This window comes from Macaca nemestrina, chromosome 7 (genome assembly GCF_043159975.1).
Source record: "Macaca nemestrina isolate mMacNem1 chromosome 7, mMacNem.hap1, whole genome shotgun sequence".
Taxonomy (NCBI): Eukaryota; Metazoa; Chordata; class Mammalia; order Primates; family Cercopithecidae; genus Macaca; species Macaca nemestrina.
In genome coordinates, this window is record NC_092131.1 from 160,477,753 (window position 1) to 160,493,905 (window position 16,153).

Below are 16,153 nucleotides of genomic sequence, written 5' to 3' on the forward strand. Positions count from 1 at the left end.
CTCCAGAGTAGCTGGGACTACAGGCGCCCGCCACCTCGCCCGGCTAGTTTTTTGTATTTTTAGTAGAGACGGGGTTTCACGGTGTTAGCCAGCATGGTCTCGATCTCCTGACCTCGTGATCCGCCCGTCTCGGCCTCCCAAAGTGCTGGGATTACAGGCATGAGCCACCGCGCCCGGCCGCCAAGTCAAGCTACTTCTATAGAAGGGTGTGCTCTCACCAATAAAGCAATGGTGGGCGCACATTGGGACGGAGGGGAAGGGTTTTGTTTTTTGTTGTTGTTGTTGTTGTTTTTGCGATGGAGTCTCGCTCTGTCGCCCAGGCTGGAGTGCCCTGGTGCAACCTCGGCTCACTGCAAGCTCCGCCGCCCGGGTTCACGCCATTCTCCTGCCTCAGCCTCCCGAGTAGCTGGGACTACAGGCGCCCGCCACCATGCCCGGCTAATTTTCTTGTATTTTTAGTAGAGAGAGGGTTTCACCGTATTAGCCGGGATGTTCTCGATCTCCTGATCTCGTGATCCGCCTGCCTCAGCCTCCCAAAGTGCTGGGATTACAGCACGTGGCTCCTGCTGCTGTGTTGTTCCCCTATTGGCTAGGGTTAGACCGCACAGGCTAAACTAATTCCAATTGGCTAATTTAAAGAGACTGGTGGGATGAGCGCTTTGTAGCAGGTAACCGGAATGAGTTAGGGTGGAACAGGTGATCAGAATGATTTAGGGTGGAGGTGATCAGAATGATTTAGTCTGGAGGTGATCAGAATGATTTAGGTGGAGGTGATCAGAATGATTTAGGGTGGAGGTGATCAGAATGATTTAGGGTGGAGGTGATCAGAATGAGTTAGGGTGAAGGTGATCAGAATGAGTTCGGGTGGAGTAGGTAATCTGGATGAGTCAGGATGGAGTAGGTAATCGAAAAAGCTTGCTTTACGAGGAAGTTAAGTTTAAAAGTAGAAGGCAAAGAATTGAACATACTGACATTAATTCTTTGAAGAGAAATTTAAAATTCATATTCAACAACTTTCTCCTCTTGCAATTTTTTACGGCTTTCTCTTCAAACTTATGTAATGTGTCTTGACTTAGTTGTTCTGCTTGATTTTCCAAAAGAAGAAGCTTCTCTGGATAAGGTGGAGGATAGTTAAGGGAAGTTTTAGTAAGTGCCATTTCTATGAGCCTCTGCACCAACCCACGGATGCATGGTATGACACAGCACCTGACAAGAATAAGTACACCTATTACAGCTCCAAGGGAGGAAAGAATTGAGGCTATGATTCCTTTCCATTTACTGAACCACTTCTCTAGCCATCCTGTAAAGGGGTAATTTCCCCCTGAGTTGCTGGCTCATTGGATAGAGCAGTCAGACCTTGCAATGCCTTTATTATACTTCCCTTAGGGGCCATGTTGTTTAGGATGAAGGTGCAACATTGAGTTTTAATCATGACGCAAACTCCTCCTCTTTCTGCTAATATCTGCTAATATCATCTGCTAACCTTTCTGCTAAGACTATCCCATTTTCCCAAGCCATGTGGCTAGCAGCCCCTAATTGCTCAGCTATTCCTTTAAAAGCATCTCTAGTGTAGTTAATAAATTGCTGTTGGTTGTAATAGATGTAGTTTGTCCAATCTACATTTTTTATGTACTGTCATCCACCAAAATATTGACTCAAATCCTGAAGCGATTTAATTTCGGGCCTTAAATTGATCTGGTATTCCCTGTGGAATTCCAATTGCATCTAAATAGACATGAGAGTCAAAAGACCCATAAAGGGCTTCTCTCGCTTTTTGATGTCTTATTTTTCCCTCCTCTGGTTGATGAAATGCCAGGGTAAAAGGGATAGCCAACAGGACTAAAGCACAAGTGCCACTCCAGTTATTCGGCAGAGTGTCCAGTAAAGGTCCACCACAATACCGCCACACATCCACTCGGGGATGATGAACAAGAGCTGACTGATTGGTAAGCTCTTGAAAGTTCTTAAGCTCACTGCATCCCTTCAGATCTCCAAGGAATGCTAAGTTTCCTCCCTGTCGTGAGAGACACGAAGTGAACTCAAGTGTTAGGAGACGGAAGCTGGGTGGCCCTCGGGGGCTGACCCACAGGGTGTGGAACTTTGGGATATAGCAGAGAGAAAGCTTGGCACAACTTGTTACCCCAGGCTGTAGAATCCTGGAAAAGAGCTACCATGCAGCCCATGCCCAGTTGACTGGAGGACCACCCTAGTGGAAAGGGGACCATCTGCGCCTCTGGCCTGCCATGTGCACAAGCATAACAATTGCTTTTGTTTAACGTGCAGACGGAATATTTGATCCATTCCAACCAGGCATGTACATCTTGGTATCCTGTCTCAATTGCTAAAGTTTGTTTTAAGTCTTTAACTTCTACCATTGCTATCTTGGCCTTGTCATTAGATGGAGTAGGAACAATGGTTCCATTGTGAGAGGTTTTGGAAAAAGGTTTAGAGGCAGGTTCAGATGGTGGGGGATCAAAGAAACATATTTCAAAGAATCCAATAGGGTCTGTCCCTGAAACCTCAGCCCCCATACCATAAAACTGGCTGAAAGAAGGGAACTGGCTTAGAAAAGGGGGAGAACTTTGGGGGCTCGAAATAATAACCTGTATAGGGTTGCACTGGTTTAGCTGACAGTTAGAGGGGGCTGTCCCTTTAGTAAAATGAATGTATGGTTTTAGGAAATTACAAAAACTGGTTGGGGCACTCTATCCTTGTTCTTTGGTGGTTCACAGAACATTGGACCAACTACAGCATAAAAGCTCTACATTGGTGGGGCAAGACTCCTGGTTGCCACTGAGATCTTTATTGAAATCTCCCCAGATTAAATGGTCCCAATTCACTAATGCCCAGTCTGAGGAGAGCCAGGAGGGCAGAGGTACTTTTCTCAAGTAGAGAGCTGTCTCTGACTTAACAAATCCCTACAGGGTATAACAAGGCAAGCATCAAATGCAATAGTTTGAGGTGAACTTGACTTGGTTACGTTAATAACTACATGGTCAGCAATAGAGCAAGGAAAGAAGAAAAAGTAATAGAATAGATGAAAGAGAGTTAAATTCTTCTTAGCTTTAGTTTGGTAGGGTTTTCCCCTGGGACTATGGCCCACGATTCTGGAGGGGGCGGCACTTTCTCGACTCGGGTGTGGTGAGTCCATCCTCTCTCTGCTGTGTGGACTGCGGTTTTAGTCGTGAGGAGCACTAAGTAAGGACCTTCCTAGGCTGGCTCAAGCTTTTCCTCTTTCCAGCTCTTAATGAGGACGTGATCCCCAGGCTGATGTTGATGCATCCGGAACTCCAAGGGTGGCGCCCGTGCTAAAAGACCTTTAGTTTTAAGAGAAGAGAAAGTAGAAGATAGACCAAGTATACAATTTTTAAGGAATTGGTCTTTTGTTTCAAAGGTAGGAATATCAGTAGTGGAGTGCAAATAAGGTCATCCACAGAGCATCTCATAAGGAGAAAGACCAATGTCTTTCCGTGGTGCAGTTCAAATTCTCAGCAAGGTATAGGAAGACACTTGACCAAATCTCTAACACTAATTTGGTTAAGTGGTTCTTTCAAGTCTGATTCATTCTTTCTACTCTCCCTGATGAGGATGGGTGCCAGGGAGTATGGTGTTCCCATCTAATGTCTAATGTTTGGGATAGCTTTTTAATAACATGTGAGGTGAAATGAAAGCCATTGTCTGAGTCAATATTTTCTATTAGTCCAAACCTAGGTACTATATTTTCAATTAGGGCATTAACTACATTATTGGCTGTCGGATTTGAAAAGGGGATAGCTTCGACCCAGTGAGTGAGGTGGTCTACTATCACTAGTAAATATTTTAGACGGCCTATTGGAGGCATTTCTGTGTAATCAACTTGGATACTTTGGAATGGCCTTAAGCCCGGATTCCTTCTCTCAAGAGGTAATCTTTTTATAGTATGTCTATTATTTTTCTTACACACTAAGCAACTATCTGTAACCTGTTTGGCCAGAGTATAAATTCCTCTACAACCATAAACTCTGGTTTACACATGGCCTGGGTCCCCCAATGTGTCCCCTGATATAGTTGGGATAAGACTTCCCTCATAAGGGATTTAGACAACATTTCTCTTTGGTCTGGCAGTATCCACTTTCCTTCTGAATGCTCTTTAGCGCCTATTTTTATTAGTTCATCTTTTTCAGTGGAAGAAAAAATGGGGATTATGGTAGGAGGAGGCAGGTAGGGAGTTAAGTGAAAAATACGCACTTCAAAAGACACAGCAGCCTGCTTGGCTATGTGATCTGCTACGTTATTTCCTCGACTTTCAAAAGAAAGGTTTTTCTGGTGTCCAGGAACATGGACAATAGCTATTTCTTCCGGCAACTGAAGATTATTCAATACTTGGGTGATCAACTCCTTGTGAACAAGGTCTTGACCTTTACTATTAATCAGACTGAATACCCATTGTGTCTTTTTCCCTCAATCACCCGGGAGGAACCATCTATGAATAAGTGCCATCAGGTCGGGAAGGGGGTTTCTCCTAGGTCTGGTCGAAACTTTGTATGGTAATCAATTAAATCTAAACATGTGTGTTCCCTCCATAGATTTGGATTCCCTGTTAGGAAACCTGCTGAGTTTAGTGAATTATCAGTGGTCAATGTTAAATCATCCTTTTCTAATAAAATGGCCTCATACTTTAAGATTCTCGAGTCAGTAAGCTATCTCCCTGCTCTCTGGTTTAAGATAGTTCTAACTTGCTGAGGTGTGCTTACTGTCAATTTTCCTCCAAAGGTTAACTTTCTGCTTTCCTCAACTAGTATTGCCGCAGCCGCGGTGGACTGGATGCATTGAGGCCATCCACAAGTGACTGGGTCTAAGACCTTTGATAGGAAGGCTACAGGCTGGCCAGGCGCGGTGGCTCAAGCCTGTAATCCCAGCACTTTGGGAGGCCGAGACGGGCAGATCACGAGGTCAGGAGATCGAGACCATCCTGGCTAACCCGGTGAAACCCCGTCTCTAGTAAAAAAAAAAAAAAATACAAAAAAATAGCCGGGCGAGGTGGCGGGTGCCTGTAGTCCCAGCTACTGGGGAGGCTGAGGCAGGAGAATGGCGTAAACCCGGGAGGCGGAGCTTGCAGTGAGCCGAGATCCGGCCACTGCACTCCAGTCTCCGCGACAGAGCAAGACTCCGTCTCAAAAAAAAAAAAAGAAAAAAAAAAAGGAAGGCTACAGGCCACCAGCAGCCTCCGTGTTCTTGAGTCAGCACTTGTAAAGCTACCCCACTGTCCACATTAACAAAAAGGTGGAATGACTTTTCTAGTGAGGGTAAGGCTAAAACAGGGGCAGTTATGAGCCTTTCCTTTAGCTTCTCGACTTGATCAACTTCCTCAGAAGTCCACAGGAGATGGTTAGGCTTCTCCTGGGCAAGTTTTTGATGTAACAGTTTACTGTGCAGTGCATATGAGTCAATCCATAAGCGGCAGTATCCGACTAACCCTAAAAATGTCCTGAGTTCTTGTTTAGTTTGAGGCAAGGGTAGGGACACAATTCTCTCGACTCATTCAGGCCCTATTCTTTGCTTGTCTGTGCTTACTAAGTGGCCTAAATATTTAACTTCGGGCTCTACATACTGAAGCTTTCTTTTTGAGACCTGTAGCCCCTCAAACTGCAGATAGCTAAGAATATGTGTAGAGAAGTCAGTTACCTTCTCTATATCTTCACCAGATATAAGAATGTCATCTACGGCCGGGCGCGGTGGCTCAAGCCTGTAATCCCAGCACTTTGGGAGGCCGAGACGGGCGGATCACGAGGTCAGGAGTTCGAGACCATCCTGGCTAACACGGTGAAACCCCGTCTCTACTAAAAAATACAAAAAACTAGCCGGGCGAGGTGGCGGGCGCCTGTAGTCCCGGCTACTCGGGAGGCTGAGCCAGGAGAATGGCGTAAAAACCCGGGAGGCAGAGCTTGCAGTGAGCTGAGATCCGGCCACTGCACTCCAGCCTGGGCGACACAGCGAGACTCCGTCTCAAAAAAAAAAAAAAAAAAAAAAAAAAAAAAGAATGTCAGGCCGGGCGCGGTGGCTCAAGCCTGTAATCCCAGCACTTTGGGAGGCCGAGGCGGGCGGATCACGAGGTCAGGAGATCGAGACCATCCTGGCTAAGACGGTGAAACCCCGTCTCTACTAAAAATACAAAAAGAAATTAGCCGGGCGTGGTGGCGGGCGCCTGTAGTCCCAGCTACTCCGGAGGCTGAGGCAGGAGAATGGCGTGAACCCGGGAGGCGGAGCTTGCAGTGAGCCGAGATCGCGCCACTGCACTCCAGTCTGGGCGACAGAGCGAGACTCCGTCTCAAAAAAAAAAAAAAAAAAAAAAAAAAAAAAAAGAATGTCATCTACGTACTGAAGAAAGCATATTTGTTCTGGTGTGACAACTTTTTCTAGTACCTGTTCTAAAATTTGGCCAAAAAGATTAGGGGAGTCTGTGAACCCATGGAGCAAGACTGTCCATCGATATTGCTGTTTCTGCCCTGAGTGGCGATCCTCCCACTCAAAAGCAAATATATTTCAGCTATCTTCAGCCAGGGGACATACCCAAAAAGCATCCTTCAAATCTATTACAGTAAATAATTGATGATTATGTGGAATTTTGCTAAGAATGGTGTAAGGATTAGGGACAATGGGGTGGGTAGTCTGGGCTATTTGGTTGACAGCTCTAAGGGCCTCTACTAGCCGGCATGACCCATCTGATTTCTTGACTGGCAGTATTGGGGTGTTATAAGGGGACATACAGGGCTTGAGAAGCCCATCCTTAATAAGGTCTTTGATTATAGGTTTTAACCCTATCCTACCTTCTAGGGGAATAGGGATTACTTCCTTCTTACTACTTCTCCCAGGGTTTTTAGCTTGATGTGGATTGGAGGGACTTGGAGTTTCCCTCGGTTTCCTTTTTTGGGCCAGACATTAGGTTAATATATTTTTCATCTGCAGTAGTGAGTAGGTTTAATGAGGTGAGGAATCCTCTTGGGCTGACTTGCAGACCTATTCCCAACTTTAACATTAAATCTCTCCCTGGTAAATTAGTTCCTGCTTCGGGGATTAACAATAACTGAATATAAGTTGAGTGATCAAAATTTTTCAATTTATCAAAAAGGTCTTGATAAGTTGGCTCTGTCTAGGCAGCAAGCAAGGTGAACCCCTTGGGTGGTTACATTACTGGAAAGGAGTCCCCGTCCAGATCCCAAGAGAGGGTTCCTGGATCTTGCACGAGAGAATTCAGAGTGAGATCATAAAGTGAGAACAAGTTTGTTAGGAAAGTAAAGGAATAAAAGAATGGCTACTCCAGAGACAGAACAGCCCCAAGGGCTTCTGGCTGCCCATTTTTAGGTTATTTCTTGATGATATGCTAAACATTTGGATTATTCATGCCTCTCCTTTTTAGACCATATAGGGTAACTTCTGATGTTGCCATAGCATTTGTAAGCTGTCATGGTGCTGGTGGGAGTGTAGCAGTGAGGACCACCAGAGGTTACTCTCATCGCCATATTGGTTTTGGTGGGTTTTAGCCAGTTTCTTTACTACAACTTGTTTTATCAACAAGGTTTGGCTGGTCGCAGTGGCTCATGCCTGTACTCCCGGCACTTTGGGAGTTCGAGGCCAGAGGATCACCTGACGTCAGGAGTTCGAGACCAGCCTGGCCAACATGGTAAAACACCGCCTCTACAAAAATACAAAAATTAGCCAGACCTGATAGTGGGTGCCTGTAATCCCAGCTACTCGGGAAGCTGAGGTGGGAGAATCTCTTGAACCCGGGAGGCGGAGGTTGCAGTGAGCCGAGATTGCGCCATTGCACTGCTGTCTGGGCAAATGAGTGACAGAGTGAGACTCCATGTCAAAAACAAACAAACAAAAAAACAAAGCATTTATGACCTGTATCTTGTGCCAACCTCCTATCTCATCCTGTGACTAAGAATGCCTTAGCTTACTGGGAATGCAGCCCAGCAGGTCTTAGTTGTTTTTTTTTTTGTTTTTTTTTTTTTTAAGACAGAGTCTCCCTCTGTCACCCAGGCTGGAGTGCAGTGGCATGATTTCAGCTCAGTACAACCTCTGCCTCCTGGGTTCAAGAGATTCTCCTGCCTCAGCCTCCCGACTAGTTGGGACTACAGGCGTGCACCACCATGCTTGGCTAATTTTTGTATTTTTAGTAGAGACGGGGTTTCACCATGTTGGCCAGGCTGGTCTTGAACTCTTGACCTCAGATGATCTGCCCACCTCGGCTTCCCAAAGTGCTGGGAGGCTGAGGCACAAGAATCGCTTGAACCCGGGAGGTGGAGGTTGCAGTGAGCCGAGATCATGCCACTGCACTCTAGCCTGGGTGACAGAGCGAGACTCTCTCAAAAAAAGAAAAGAAAAGAAAATTTAAATAGTTTAAGGATCACATGTATTGTTTTCATCCATGTTACATGTTGATGTTATATACATTTCATTTTAATGAAGCCTTACTTCTGTCTACCTTAAAAAGAATATTGAGGGAAAGTTTGTTTGTTGGGTGTTAATGATTACCAAACATTCTGTGGTTTTGGCTTTAGGGATTCCCTCGGACTCTTCATCTTCGTTTTGCCCAGTGTGGGGAAAAGAAAGAAAGATCAGACTATTACTGTGTCTATATAGAAAGAAGTAGATAGGTGGAGGTATAGCTCAGGGGTAGAGCATTTGACTGTAGAAAGAAGTAGACATAAGAGACTCCATTTTGTTGTGTATTTGAGATGCTGTTAATCTGTGACCCTACCTCCAACCTTGTCCTTGCAAGAGACATGTGCTGTGGTGACTCAAGGTTTAACGGATTTTGGGCTGTGCAGGATGTGCTTTGTTAAACAAGTGCCTGAAGGCAGTATGCTTGTGAAAAGTTATCACCATTCTCTTAATCTCAAGTACCCAGGGACACTACACTGCCAAAGTTCGCAGGGACCTCTGCCTAGGAAAGCTAGGTATTGTCCAAGGTTTCTCCCCATGTGATAGTCTGAAATATGGCTTCGTGGGAAGGGAAAGACCTGATCGTCCCCCAGCCTGACACCCGTGAAGGGTCTGTGCTGAGGAGGACCAGTACAAGAGGAAAGAAGGCCTCTTGGCAGTTGAGATAGAGAAAAGCATCAGTCTCCTGCCCAGCCCTGGGCAATGGAACATCTCGATGTAAAACCCGATTCTATGTTCTGTTTACTGAGAAAGGAGAAAACCGCCTTAGGACGAAAGGTGGGACTTGCTAGCGCAATGCTGCTAAAAGGTTTATGGAGATGTTTGTATATGCATATCAAGGCACAGCACTTTTCCTTAAACTTATGTCACAGAGATCTTTATTCATATGTCTTACTGCTGACCTTCTCCCTATGATGATCCTATTATCCTGCCACTTCCCTTTTTCTAAGATGGTAAAGATAATGATCAATAAATACTGAGGGAACTCAGAGACTGGTGCCGGCCTGGGTCCCCTGGGCCCACTTTTTCTTTCTCTATACTTTGTCTCAGTGTCTCATTTCTTTTCTCAAGTCTCTCGTTCCACTTAACGAGAAACGCCCATAGGTATGGAGGGGTAGGCCACTCCTTCAGCCCAGTAAGCATTTGCTGACTTTATTGGCATGTGGCATCCCACAGCTACCAGTCCGCCCCCTAGGGCCTTTTCCATGCCGGCCACGTGGCCCCACCCACCTAGTTCTCATCTCCCTTCCAGGGCTCTTACTGTCTGTAAGCGTCTTAGCTTTCTTCTCTGTTTTTCCTTAGTTCTCTTGACAAACAGGCAACAGTTTCGTCGTTTCCAAGAGCGTGAGCCCCTAGGGCGTAAACGGGAGGCTCACGGTTCTTTGCTGTTACTCTGAGCCAAGTCGATACTTGCGGAATTGTTTTACCACCAGAGGAGGCAAACTGAAAGACAGCTTTAACGAAAGAAGCGCGGGCATTCGGCGACGATGGAGTGTTCTCGGGCACCCTTGGGAGGATGGATCCCGTCGACCCGGAGCTGCCGGGCTCCCGCTTGATGCGCGTCTGTCCCCGTCACCGCCGGGGCCCCGAGCCCTCGGGCCGCCACCGCCTGGGCCCGCCGCCAGCCGCGCTCCTCCCCGCGGCCTGCAGGGCGCCGGCTCTGCCCGCAGCTGGGGCCTTCCGCGCCGCGGACAAAGGGGCTGGTGTCCCGCCGGCCAGGCCAAGCCTTTCCCTGCCCGCCGCCGAGCGGCCTTGGCCAAGTTCCGGCGGGGAAAACCCGCGCGTAACCGCGCGTGTGACGCCCGCGTGTGGCCTCGCTCTCTAGTGGGCCGCAGAGCTGGGGATTCGTCCCGCGGACCCAGCCCGCCTAGCGCGAGCCTCTCTGGCCCGAGCCCGTGGGTAGAAAGGCCTGGGGCACAGCTGCGTGTCCCACCAGGTGCCTCTGGGCTCGCTCGAGCTAAGTACAGGCAGTCTTCTGATTTGGGGCGTGTGGCGTTTTAGAGGACCAAATGTAAAATTATTTTCTGCCTTTTGATGATCCAGAGGCTTCCCCAACTTCCCTGTGGCTTAGGGAGGGCCCAAAAGGCTTCTCTCCTTTGCTCTGCCCCAGGGAAAAACTGAGGAATTTGGAGGAAAGGGGAGGAGTGGTGGCTAAGATTTACTGAACTTTGGCCAATTGTCAGGAACTCTTCTAGGCACTTAGATACTTTGTTTTAGTTAATTCTAAAAAGGCCTTGTGAAATAAATATTACTAGTGTTTTCCTCTGTGGGCCCTAGGCATTTACGTAATACTCTCACCATCCACCAATTCCCCAGTTATAAATTTTACTAGACCCCTCATTCCCTTACCCCCACACCCAATTAATGAATATTCATTGAGGGCCTACTAAGTGCGAAAGCACTGAGGAATACCATAATAAAAAAGACAGGTCTGCCGGGCGCGGTGGCTCACGCCTGTAATCCCAGCACTTTGGGAGGCCGAGACGACGGGCGGATCACGAGGTCAGGAGATCGAGACCATCCTGGCTAACACGGTGAAACCCCGTTCCTACTAAAAATATTTTTAAAAATTAGCCGGGCGTGGTGGCGGGAGCCTGTAGTCTCAGCTACTCAGGAGGCTGAGGCCGGAGAATGGCATGAACCTGGGAGGCGGAGCTTGCAGTGAGCCGAGACCGCGCCACTGCACTCCAGCCTGGGCGACAGAGCGAGACTCCGTCTCAAAAAAAAAAAAAAAAAAAAAAACAAAGGTCCTGTGTGCACACAACTTATATGGAGAGGAAAGGGAAGGGGGAGAGATAATTTTTATTTTATTTTATTTTTTTTATATGGAGTCTCGCTCTGCAGCCCAGGTTGGAGTGCAGCGTCTCAATCTTGGCTCACTGCAAGCTCCGCCTCCCGGGTTCACAGCCATTCTCCTGCCTCAGCCTCCCGAGCAGCTGGGACTACAGTTGTCCGCCACCACGCCCGGCTAGTTTTTTTGTGTTTTTAGTAGAGACGGGGTTTCACCGTGTTAGCCAGGATGGTCTCGATTTCCGGACCTCGAGATCCGCCCACCTCAGCCTCCCAAGTGCTGGGATTACAGGCGTGAGCCACCGTGCCGGGCCAATATTGTGTGTGTGTGTGTGTGTGTGTGTGTGTGTGTGTGTGTGTGCGTGCGTGCGCGCGTGACGGAGTCTGGCTCTGTGGCCCCGACTGGAGTGTAGTGGCGCAATCTCAGCTCCCTGCAACCTCCGCCTCTCAGGTTCAAGCGATTCTCTTGCCTCAGCCTCCCGAGTAGCTGGAATTACAGGCGCATGACACCACGTCCGACTAATTTTTGTGTTTTTAGTTGAGATGGGATTTCACCATGTTGGTCGGGCTCGTTTTGAACTCCTGACCTCAAGTGATCCGCCCAACTCGGCCTCCCGAGAGAATTATTATAATTGCAAAACAGGAAGGAGAACCCCGAAGACAAATTCCACAGGTGCTGGGGGCAGCGGCTTCATAACCAAAGGAGTGCTAACCTGGTCTTCGTCAGGAAGGCTTGCACAGCTGTTGCAATACTCTGGGTGAGAGGGGAGGCTTCAGGATGCTGATGGCAGGGGAAGGACCCATGCAAAAGCAATAGGAGAGTGGAGTTAACAGGACTTAGAGACAGAAAAGTCTATCCAGACTACTGCCCCCTATCCTCTGGTCCTCAAAACCTCTCAGCTACCCCTACTTTCCCATTCCGGCAGTGGAAAGATGGAGGAATTATGTAGATTCCTGGGTTTTCATCCCAATTGTGCCCCTCACCCCTTGCTTTGTGACACCATGAACAAATCATTCTTCTCTAAAGCCTTGGGAGACCTGCCTTCCTTTCGTGCCACGCCTTGCCATAGTGTTCCTCAAACCTTGGGAGACCGTTGCAAAAAAAAATGTACAACAAACATATGGGAAAACAACATTATACATTCATAGTAATTCAATTAATGTAGCAGTGACACTGGCACATGGAATTGAGATGAACAGTCTAGAAACCCAAATAGATATGGGAGTTTAGATAGATGAATGAGGCTACATAGAGAAATAGACATAGATGGGCCGGGCGCGGTGGCTCAAGCCTGTAATCCCAGCACTTTGGGAGGCCGAGACGGGCGGATCACGAGGTCAGGAGATCGAGACCATCCTGGCTAACACAGTGAAACCCCGTCTCTACTAAAAATACAAAAACTTAGCCAGGCGAGGTGGCGGGCGCCTGTAGTCCCAGCTACTCGGGAGGCTGAGGCAGGAGAATGGCGTGAACCCGGGAGGCGGAGCTTGCAGTGAGCTGAGATCCAGCCACTGCACTCCAGCCTGGGTGACAGAGCAAGACTCCGTCTCAAAAAAAAAAAAAAAAAAAAAAAAAAAAGAAATAGACATAGATTATTCAAGAAATGCTGGCTGGGTGTGGTGGCTTACACCTGTTATCCCAGCACTTTGAGAGGCCAAGGTGGGTTGATCACTTCAGTCCAGAGTTCAAGACCAGCCTGGGCAACAAAGCAAGACTCCGTCTCTACAAAAACTTAAAAATTGAGCTAGGCGCGGTGGCTCACGCCTGTAATCCCAGCACTTTGGGAGGCTGAGGCAGGTGGATCACGAGGTCAGGAGATCAAAATCATCTTAGCTAACATGGTGAAACCCCGTCTCTACTAAAAATACAAAAAATTAGCCGGGCGTGGTGGCACACGCCTGTAGTCCCAGCTAATTGGGAGTGTGAGGCAGGAGAATCGCTTGAGCCTGGGAGGTGGAGGTTGCAGTGAGCTGAGATCGCGCCACTGCACTCCAGCCTGGGCGACAGAGCAAGACTCCGTCTGAAAAAAACAAACAAACTTAAAAATTAGCCAGGTAGAGGATCACTTCATTCCAGACCAGGCAGAAACAGAGCAAGACCCTGTATCAAAAAAAGAAAAAAGAAAAGAAAAGAAAAGAAATGCTCATAAAATATGGATTGTTCAATAAATGGTGGTGTTGGGACAATAAAAAGGCATCTGGGAAAAATAACTTTGAATCTCTATATCACTTCTTATTCGACAATAAATTTGAGATAAATCAACATGAAATACTGAAAAATAAACTTTATTATTATTACTTTCTTTTTTGAGATGGAGTCTCACTCTTATCCAGGCTGGAGTGCAATGGCATGATCTCGGCTCACTGCAACTTCTACCTCCCGGGTTCAAGCGATTCTCCTACCTTAGCCTCCCAAGTAGCTGGGATTACAGGCGCCCACCAGCATGCCTAGCTAATTTTTTTTTTTTTTTTTTTGGAGATGGAGTCTCGCTTTCTCACCCAGGCTAGAGTGCAGTGGCACAGACTTGGCTAACTGCAATCTGCCCCTCCCAGGTTCAAGTGATTGTCCTGCCTCAGCCTCCCGAGTAGCTAGGATTACACATGCCCGCCAGCATGCCCTGCTAATTTTGTGTATTTTTAGTAGAGATGGGGTTTCAGCATATTGGCCAGGCTAGTCTCAACTCCTGACCTTGTGATCTGCCCTCCTCGGCCTCCCAAAGTGCTGGGATTACAGGCATGAGCCACTATGCCCGGCCATTCTTGTCTCTTTGAGACTCACTTTTCAAAACTGCTGTTGTTAGATGATCCTTATAGACATGTTGCTGAGGGAAAGAAGCCAAACACAAAGTAATCAAATCTACATGACTCCATTTATATACTTTCAAAAGGAGCTACACTGATCCATGGTGTTAGAGGTCAGGATAGAGGTTACCTGTGGGGAGTAGGGAGGAGGCAGAGATTGGGGCAGGTCCCAAGGGTTGCTTCTGGGTTGCTGTTAATGCTGTTTCTTTCTTTTTTTTTTTTTCTTTTTTTGAGACAGAGTCTTGCTCTGTCACCCAGGCTGGAGTGCAGTGGTGCAATCTCGGCTCACTGCAAGCTCCGCCTCCCAGATTCACGCCATTCTCCTGCCTCAGCCTCCTGAGTAACTGGGACTACAGGCTTCCACCACCACGCCCAGCTAATTATTTTTATTTTTAGTAGAGATGGGGGTTTCTCCATGTTAGCCAGGATGGTCTCGATCTCCTGACCTCGTGATCCGCCTGCCTCGGCCTCCCAAAGTGCTGGGATTACAGGCGTGAGCCACCGCACCCGGCCAATGCTGTTTCTTAATCTGGATGCTGGCTATTTGGATCTGTTTGCGAAAAAATCCCTATTGATCCAGAGTCTCTTTTTTTCTTTTTTTTTTTTTGAGATGGAAAATCCCAAAGTGCTGCGATTATAGGCATGAGCCACCATGCCTTTTTTTTTTTGAGATGGACTCTCGCTCCATCACCCAGGCTAGAGTACAGTGGTGCCATCTCAGCTCACTGCAACTTCTGCCTCCCGGGTTCAAGCAATTCTGTCTCAGCCTCCCAAGTAGCTGGGATTACAGGCGCCTGCCACCGCTCCTGGCAAGTTTTTGTATTTTTTAGTGGAGATGGGGTTTCGCTATGTTGGCCAGGCTGGTCTTGAACCCCTGACCTCAGGTGATCCACCCGCCTCCGCCTCACAAAGTGCTGGGATTATGGGTGTCAGCCACCGCGCCCAACCAATAGTGAAGGTATTTTCAATCAATAATTCCCAGATGTTCTCTCACAGGTAATCGCTACCTGCAGTGAAAGCTAATCACAGCAGGAAAGATTCTGAAAGCTACCTGCCTGGAAATTTTTTCAGGTCTCTTGATCTACGTGGGAACCAGAATTTGGAGTACCAGCAACAGGTTTTTCAGGATATTTGCTTTCAGAAGCAGCCGCCCTATTCCCCTGCTCTCAGCCAGAAGCAGCACAATACCTGTGGCCCTCCCAGTCTCCCCACACTCCTCACTAGCATGGGCGTGGTTCCTGCGCCTCCTGCTGCATCTCCCATGAACTTGCTCTAAAAGCTTCTTTTTTTTTTTTTTTTTTTTTTGAGACTCACGCTGTTGCCCAGGCTGGAGTGCAATGGCGCGATCTCGGCTCACTGCAAGCTCCGCCTCCCGGGTTCCCGCCATTCTCCTGCCTCAGCCTCCTGAGTAGCTGGGACTACAGGCGCCCGCCACCGCGCCCAGCTAATTTGTTTTTTTGTATTTTTAGTAGAGACGGGGTTTCACTGTGGTCTCGATCTCCTGACCTTGTGATCCGCCCGCCTCAGCCTCCCAAAGTGCTGGGATTACAGGCTTGAGCCACCGCGCCCGGCCTCTGAGACAGTCTTAATCTGTCCATCCAGGCTGAAGTTCAGTGGCAAGATCTCAGCTTACTGCAACCTCCTCCTCCCAGGTTCAAGTGATTCTCATGCCTCAGCCACATAGTAGCCGAGATAACAAACCTGCGCCACCAAGCCTGGCTAAATTTCTTTGAATTTTTAGTTGAGATGGGGTTTCCTGTTGCCCAGGCTGGTCTCGAACTCCTAGCCTGAAGTGATCCACCCGCCTCAGCCTCCCAAAGTGCTGGGATTACAAGCTGGGCATGGTGTCTCACCCCTGTTATCACAGCGCTTTGGGAGTCTAAGGCAGGCAGATCACTTGAGGTCGGGAGTTAGAGACCAGCCTGGCCAACATGGTGAAACCTTGTCTCTACAAAAAATTAGCCGGACACAGTGGCTTGTGCCTGTAGTCCAAACTACTTGGGAGGCCAAGGCAGGAGACTCGATTAAACCTGGGAGGCAGAGGTTACAGTGAGCTGAGATCACACCACTGTACTCCAGCCTGGGCAACAGAGACTCGAGACTCCGTCTCAAAAAAAAAAAAAACGCCACTGTG